Genomic DNA, 9,124 nt, shown 5'->3' on the forward strand with positions numbered 1-9,124 from the left:
ATGACCCCCTTTGTCTCCATGGCCTGGTCTCAGGAGAGCAGCATTAGGGGAAAGAGCCAGACTCTAACCTGAGAGTGTTCTGCAAAGTGTACAGAAACAGAGGTAAAGGGTGATCAGCTCTACGGTGGCCAGGGTCTTTGGGAGGACACTGGACTAAAGTCAGAGAGACCACAATAGTCAGACCACTGCTGAGATATGCACTCCTCTTCTGGTCACTGGGCCAGTCCCTCCGTCCCCACTCAATTATTCCACGCTTTGGCCAGGGGCTCAGACCCAGCTCATTGGGACTGAGGCAGACACACGGATTCAGCACCCTGGCCAGCGCCCACCTCTGAGGTTGGGGAAGGGGTGAATGAAGCTTCCTCTGACTTTAGAATTTGCTCACCAGTAACTCACCCCAACTCATCTTAACTCCCGGACATCCCATCTATATGTGGTCATCTGTCTTTGGTGCCCCCTATTTCCTGAGACTACACAACCACACACTGGTGCTTCTCACTGCATGCCCTAGCTAGACATCAACCACTGCCTCCAATACCCTTCTGGGGATCCTGCACCCATTGCACCCTCTTCTGTCTGTAATAACACAGCTGGAGAGCATGGAGGAATCAGGCAGGTCACACACACCTTTCTCTGCTCTCCACGGTCCCCACCAAGGCCTGGAACTGCTGGGTCTGGCCACCTCTCTCTGACACTGACTCCAGCGCAGACCCAGCCCCATGGACCTCCTCATTGCTCCCAGACAGGAAGGCCCCTGCCCTGCTGTTGCAACTGGGGAGTTGGGAGCTCTTTCCTCAGACAGCACTGGGCTGTTTGTCTCCAGGTTGTCTGGAGTGCCTGCTGCCTTGGCGGTGAAACCTGCCTTGTCTAAAATTCCCATTCGTGACAGCTCCTCCCAGCCTCCCCCTATGCTTCTGCTTTCCTCCTTATCATTTACCACAAATTAAAATTTTCTCTTTTTGAATGTCAGTCACCTATCATAAAGTCATCTGAAAATAGCAGGAAGTCTTGTACTGTTTCCCAAGGCCTCGTGTAGAGAAGAAGCCCTTTCACTGCTGATGACATTAAGGGATATCTGGTGCCAACTTTGTGCCAGTATACCCCAGGCATGTCTGCAGCACCAAACCCAAGGAAGAAATGCGTGTGGTGCCAGTCCCCTGCACTGCTGTAAGGGAGAGCCTAGCCCCCCGCCCCCAGATATACCTGCTGGGACTGCTGACACTGGTAGACTCTGAGATTTTTCCCTGAAGCCCCATCCAAAATTGCAACCCACAGCCAGTCCACAAGACCCTGCATCTCTCCTGCAGCTTAACTCCCCCTTCATCCCCTTCTTGAGGTGACAACTCTCCAGTCTCTCAGGCAGATGTTGAGCCTCCCCCCAGCACTACACCCCTGTGTTTATGGCCAGCAGGCGGCGCCCCTTGGCCACAGTCCTTATGTGAACCAACATGACCATTTGATCCATTTTCTCTCCTATGAAGACATGCACACACCTAACAAGCCTGGGTGACCCCCGAGACTGACCTTCTCCCTTCCTCTCTCTGCTCCAAATCTGGGCTCAGTGTTCATCCTTGAATGGGCAGTGGATAGGGACATGTAGCAGCCAGGACCCTCAGCTCTGCAGGCACTTTGACTGACAGTGCAATCTGCAGACCTTTAGGAAACCACAGCACAGATGTGTCACCCAAGCCCTACCACTGTGCCGCCTGTTTCCAGAGCCCTCCTGGGTGCCACTCCCTCGGGGAGCTCTCTAAGGCTGGGAGTGAAGGCAGCCTTGTAACTGCAGCTATGAGTCTGAGTGTGCGGTGGCATCAGCGTTCCAGAGAGTGACTGCAGCCTGAGCTGATGGCTGGATGGGTGAAGATGTGGTCCTGACAGGTCCAGACAGCACCACGGACCACAACAAGGACAATTGTATCCCCTGGGAGTTGTGATTCCCTATGGCTCCTCCAGATAGTTCTGGGCAAAGCCATGGAACTGAGTTCCATGAATTTGAGCACAGATGTATTCACAGAGCAAGCAAAAAGCCTCTGGCTGATAAACATACAATAGCAGAAGTTAGAAAAGAGAGGGAGAGGCTAAAAGACAAGACCAAGGATAGGGCTGGAGAGGTGGCTCAGTGGTTCAAAGCACTCAGTGGTTTTAGAGTTGCAGAGGACCTGGGTTGAATTCCTTCACCACATAATGGCTCACAACTGTCTTCTGATCTTTGTGGGTATGTATGTAGTACACATGCAGACATGCAGCCAAAACGTTCACACACATAAAGTATAAAATATTTAATTAAAAATATATAGGAGACCAAAGAGATTTCCCAAAAAGAAAATGAAGAATAATTAGAGAAGAAGGAAGAGGAGCTGGAGAAATGGCTCAGTTGGTCAAGGGTACTGGCTGCTCTCCCAGAGGACCTGAGTTCACTGAGCCTACAGTTCGCCCATTGGTTAAACTGGCTGGCCAATGAGCTCCAAGGATCTTCCTGTCTGTTTGCCAGCACTGGGATTATACACGCAAGTCATCACATCCTCATTTCTGAAGGTGCTGAGAACCTGAACACAGGAAGCACTGCTCCACCTGAGCCACCTCCCCAGCCCCACAGATTTGATCAAAGAGAAAGTGTACTTCTGAGTCCCTTATAAAGACATCTCAGTGCAATTACAAAGAAAATGAACACAAGACATCACCACATGGGGTTTAAGACCAAAGTGGTTCTCAGTGGGAAGTCCTTATATGATTGCATTGTAGAGGTAAAGAGAATAAAGACTAAATAAACCAGACTTTGCCAACTACATTGCCAGTGTGACTTAGGCCTGGTTTAGACTGGCATATGTGTTGAGGCATCTGCCCAAGACACCAAGCATTCGGTGTGGGGTGTGTGTGTGTGTGAATATCTTCCAGAGCTACGGGAAGACTAGCAACAGCAAGGGTGAAAGTTGTCTGGGAGCTTTCTCAGGATGACACCAGCTCTGCCTGCATCAGCTCTGCCTGCACCAGCTCGGCCTGCACTGACTCTGCCTGCACCAACTCTGCCTGCACGGCCTCTGCCTGCACCCGCCTCTGCCTACACTGGCTTCTGCCTGCACCACCTCTGCCTACACTGGCTTCTGCCTGCACCGGCTCTGGCTGCACCAGCTCTGCTTACACTTCTGTCTCCACCACTTCTGCCTGCACCAGCTCGGCCTCTTGAGCATCACTGAGCAGCCACTGCTAGAGGCTGCTTTCCTGTGTGTTACACTAGAGTGCTGCCCTGAAGCGGAATGTGTCAGATGGGGGGAAAGCAAATCAAATAATCCCACACTAGCTCTGATAGGGTATACTAAGGTTTTTCTTTATTAAAAGGGAAACTCACGGATCACAACGAGGAAACAGGAATGGAGTCCAACATCCAGGTGTGGCACGGGAAGAGGAGGCCAAGCAGGCACTCTGCTGGCTTTTTGGTACCCGAAAGTCACGTCCAACTGGTCCAGCCTCTCAAAAGCCATTGGCTGAAGGAGGTTCCCCATCACTGCCCCAACATCTAAGGAAACTATGTTTGTGTTGAATGTACTTCTGAATCCAGGTTCCTAAGATTAGGGAGGAGTATGGCTTGCCCCCGAGCCAGCTGGCACATCAGAGCCTTAGGAGAACCCAGCATGGCAAAAGAGCCCATTAGAGAGCAGCTCCAAGTAAGAGCACACTGGGTACACTTGGCCTGCCCTGAAGGAGAACAAAATATCTTTGGAGAGAACAGCCCAAAGATAGTAGACATTCGTGTTCTTGGGATGCCAAGGAGGGCTTTCACTCTGGGTAAAATAGAACAGCAGGAACACGGTTTAGCCTCCCAAGAAGAACAACTTAAACACTGACAGAGTGTGTGGCATTGGCTCAGGAGCACACCAGGAGAGCAATGCTGAAGGGTGGGGGCTAAGGAGGGAGGTCTGGCACCTGCTCCAGCTTCTTGCCTGAAGAGAGCTTATAGGCCTCAGCTCCCAGAGGGAAACCCTAGAGGGGATCACATTGTTTGTGCATAGAGGTTACACGGTGTCAGAGCACAGCACCAAAGTCTGGTTCCTGGCGATTGAACCAAGTCTGCCGCACGTACCTCTGAGTACAGGCCTGCAGAGTGTGGGGCCAGGGCTCAGTGCAGAGTCTCGAGAAGACTCCAGGAAAGCTGTCCACGTGGAGCACACTCACACCCACGTTCACATCCGTGTGCTTTGCAGAGCTGAACTGTAGAGTGGCCCAAATGCAGATGGTATAGGTATAGGTACAGCTCAGGGATGGCATAAGCAAGCCTTCTGTTCCATCCCCAGATCCACAGGAAAGAAGGGGGAAGGAGAGAAAAGAATAAAACAATAGTGGCACGTCCACACAGTGAGATATCAGTCTCCCGTATAAAGGAGCGTGATTAGCAAGGTGGATGTGGCACTACACACCTGTATTCCCAGGACTCGGGAGGCAGAGGCAGGTGGATCTCTTTGAGTTTGAGGCCAGCCTGGTCTACAGAGCAAGTTCCATGACAGTCAGAGTTACACAGAGAAACCCTATGTCAGCAAACAAACAAAGTAAAGCAAAAAAATGGGGCTGGTGAGATGCCTCAGTGGGTAAAGGTGCTTGCTGCCAAGACTAACAACGTGAGTTCAATACCCAGGAACTTCACGGAGGAAGAAACAACTCCTGCAGGTTGCGCTCTGACCTCCACATACCCACTCCCACATGTTTGTGTGTATACATATATATGTATATATACACAAATATAGACAACTAAATAAAAATGCAATAATTTTAAACATTAATTACAATCAAGATCACAAGCAAATTCACCCCCCTCTTTGTTCCCTCCAGTCCTCTCCAACTCCTCTGCAATTGTTGTTGGGAAACTTTAAACAGCAAATTCAGTCTGGAGAGATGGAGAGCATTGACTTCTCCAGAGGTCCTGGGTTCAATTCCCAGTACCCACATGGCCACTAACAACTGTCTGGAACTCCAGTTCCAAGGAGACCTCAAGGGACCAAGGGGCTCTGACCCTCTCTACTGGCCCCTGTGGGCCCTGGCGTGCAGGTGGTGCACAGACCGCACATGCAGGCAAAAAATCATTCACATAAAAATCAATGAATTAAAAAAAAGTTTAACTGAAATTTCTAAATTTTTATTAAATAGAGGACCTATCCACATTTCCCTTTTTTGTCTTGCTAATGTGTATGGGTATTATACATCACATATATAAACATTTAACTGAAATTTCTAGATTTTTATTAAATAGAGGACCTATCCACATTTCCCTTTTTTGTCTTGCTAGTGTGTGTGGGTATTATACATCACATAAATGTTTCTATACATACTGGCCCGGCCCTCCCTGACTGTTCCCTCCAGGATTAGAGCTATGTATACCATACCTCCATACCTGGCTCAATAGCTTATAAAATGATCACATCTGTGTTCTCTGTCTCTCTCTCTGTCTCTCTGTCTCTGTCTCTCTCTCTCTCTCTCACACACACACACACACACACATACACACCTTCTTCATCAGTCTGGTTAGAGGCTATTTTTATTTATTACTCTTTGTTTATGTGGTATTTATGTGTCTGTATGGGTGAATGACTTCGGAGTGCCCTGAAAAGGCAGGCATTCACCCAGCCCAGGCTCCTCCAGGTCACCTGTTCAGGAAGCTCTGGCTTGGAGTGCTGAGGGCCCAGCTGTCTCCTGAGCTCCCCTGGAGACAACAGGCTTGGACATCTCCAAAGCCCAGCACTGGATTTCCCGGAGCTGGAGTTACAGACAGTTGCAAGCCACCATATAGGTGCTGGGAGCTGAATCCAGATCCGCTGGAAGAGCACCAAGTGCTCTTAACCACTGAGCCTTCTCTATAGTCCTGAGGCTTACTTATTTACTTATTTTTGGATTTTTTGAGAGAGTCTCATTATAGCTCTGACTGTCCTGAAAGATACCAGACTATCCTCAGACTTGATGAGATCTGCCTGCTTCAGCCTCCTGAGTGCAGGCGTTAAACCCATGTGCCACTCTGCCCAGCTATATTTTACTTTGTGAGACATATTCTATAACCCAGAACTAGGTACCAATGGCTGTAGATAGCCCCCAACTTATAGTGGTCCAACCTAAGACTTTGCAATGTTGTGGTGGATTAATTAGAGTTTTAGATGCATTTTCCAACTTACAATATTTTTAGTTTGCAATGGGTTTACTGGGGCAGAGCCCAATCATACGTTGAGCATCTGTGTCTCAGTCGGTTGGGTTAGTTGGTGCATTTCCCAAGTCATTCTGATGATTTCTAAATAGAGATGTGCTTTTCTGCCACTCCACTGAGCCTGTTTCTGAGAGTGCCTCCCACTTCGTTCTTGCCTCTGCCTATAGTTTGCAGAACCCCAATTCCACAGCCCAGAGCCTTCCCTCCTGAATGGACAGAACTATTCCCAGCTTAGCCTTCCTTTTCTTTCTGATCGTTCTCCACTGTGAACTACAAATCAGACTTCCAAGGAGCCCTGTGCAGGTTCATCCAGCCCAGGCCTCCTTCAGGTTACCTGCTTAGGAAGCTCTGACTTGGATGCTAAGGGCAGCTGTGTCTGGGGACAAAAGGCTCGGGATATTCCAAAGCCCAACAGTGCAGGGGCCTGCCCCCTCTTGCAATCTTCTCTCCCTGCTGAGGCCTGTCGCTCGATACTAGTTCTCAGCCTGGGGCATTCACTACAATCACCTGGGAACCGGCCATCCTGGTTCAGGAGCCTGGACCTCTGCTCTTCATTAGCCCTTCAGGTGAGTCAGTCACCCAAGCCTGAGAACCCAGCTAGCAACCTGGCTTAGCAGCTTTAATGGAGACCACAATAGCACCAACTTTATTATAAACCCATGTGTGTGTCTCCCGTGGGAAAGCCAGGTGGTAGGGGAGGTGGTCTGAGGGGCTAAGGTGGTGTGTTCTATGAGTTAGTCCAGGGTAGAACCAACAATCTTCCCAGTGTGCTCAGGACAGAGAAAATTCCCAGATCATGTGACCTTCGGTGCCAGGCAAACCTTTAAGACTTAGCCACTCTGCAGGGGAGGCTGTGCTGGGTCCCAGGATGTAGCCCAGTGTTCTCCTAGTTCATTCAGGGGCACAGAAGGCAGTAGGTAAGGACAGTGCAGCCACTTGTGTTCACACTTCTGTTCACAGTACAGGAAGGAGCCTGTGTTCACACCTCCAGCCACATCCACACTGGGGCGAGGGGGGGGCAACTTGCGAGGGGCCAGACTAGGAGCTCCATCACCAAAGGCAATGAATCCTGGGAACTCTTGGGAAGCCGATAAGGGACAGGAGAGCCAGAAATACACATATGGGCTCCGCAGAGTAGGAGCTACTTGCCCTCCTAGTAGCCCTGCACAGTGCCACCTGGGGCCTTCTGGGGATCTTCTAAAGCCCTGGCTGCAAGGCATCTCTCCAGTGATCCTACAGCTTGTCCACAAAGCTGTAGATCCACCGGAGTGTGTTCTCAGGGGAGGATGGGCTACGTTGTCCTCAGTGGTCCCTCCAGCCTTTCCACTCCTCTTTGGAAGAGGACGTGGGAATTCCAGGGCATGAACGCACTGCTTGTAGGAGGCAGAGCTGAATGGACACACCCACACCCCAAACCGGCCCTACCTAATTCTGCATCTAGGGCAGGCAGTAAGATAGGATATGAGACACCTTTCTTTCCAGCCCCTCAGCTCACCCTTCTCCAAACCCAGGTCTCCAAGATAAGCTTAAGGTCTCGAGCCTGGAATGGACAGAAGCCAACGGAGATCTCAGTAAAGGGGCAGGAAAAGCAGACTCTATAGTTCTGGTCCCTGAAACCAATCCCACTTCCCCCTAGGGCTCTGAGCAGTGCAGCTCCTAGGATGGTGTCTGGCCCAGCAGCTTAGCTCATGACAGACAGAAGCAGCCATAGAGGTAGCCTGCCCCCCACCACCCACACCCAGCTGGCAGAAAGCAGAGTCAGGGCCTGGGGCAGGAGGGGTCCCTCCCTGACAAGTAGTCCCACTCTTTTTTCCTCTGCAGTTAGAAGGAAAGAGTGGTCAGGATGCCAGAAGAGACATCAGAAACAGGCTTGGATGAAAAGCCTCCGGACACAGGGATACTTTGGAATATGTTTATTTTTAAAAAAAAAAACAACCTGCAATATACATATTTAAACCATGTTAAATGATCCAGAACTACACACCAGGGACACGCAACATGTCAACCCCTGCCTGAGTGGCCAAGGGTGGTGCAGCTGCCACAGGGAGAACATGGCATAGAAAGAAACCCTCACAGAGGGAAGGCAGCAGAGTGCCAGGAGGCCTTCTGGTTCCTAGAGGCGCGCTGGGTCGCTCCAAATACCAGCTCTCAAGCAGCCCAAGGTGTCCACTTTCTAGGCAACAGACAAGATGCTGACCCAAGTTGAATGCTGGGGAGTGCGGGGGTGGCACAGGACACCACTCACTCACTCCTCAGTCTGTCTCCTATACAGCCCTCCAGTTACTTGCCTGGTGTGTGCCCAAATTACCTGCAAGGGAAGGGTACCCCTCCAATGTGCAGTTGCGGCACAGGGACTCATCCAGCAAGAAGTGCTCTAACCAGCCTCAAATCTACCTTAGGCTGCCTGCTTCCTTATCGCAGCTAGCGGAGCGGCCAGGACAAACAAGCCCCCCTGCTACTACAGGAGGGGGCCTTCCTTCATCCGGGTGCTGCCAGGTTGTCAGCTCAGGGGGCTCCAGGCAGCCCGTTCCTTCCCACACAGGCCCATCTGACAGGCCTGACCACCTGAGGTGAAAATGTCAAGCACACTGCTCAGGGCCACTTACGGTTTCACTCAGACCTTGCCTATGGGTTCACTCCCACCTAACAGAGGAGCCTGAGACCCCAAAAGGTCATTGGGCCCGACCCCACATCAGAGCCTATCTCCACCACTCTTTCCGTTTCCTCTCCAGCCCACGTCTGGCCCTAGAGGTCGTCCATTCCTGCCGCGCTCCACGGGATCCCTGCCCCACCCTGGAGAAGGCAAGGTTCCCGCTGTAGAATCGCAGCTCAACTACAAGCTTGCTGAGGACTTGGCAGCCTTGGCCCAGTCGCCGCTCCTAGGATGCCCTGGACCAAGGAGCGCTCTTTGACCCCGAGGCCTGATGCCGGCTCCCGCCCGTG

This window comes from Arvicola amphibius, chromosome 7 (assembly GCF_903992535.2).
Source record: "Arvicola amphibius chromosome 7, mArvAmp1.2, whole genome shotgun sequence".
Classification (NCBI taxonomy): Eukaryota; Metazoa; Chordata; class Mammalia; order Rodentia; family Cricetidae; genus Arvicola; species Arvicola amphibius.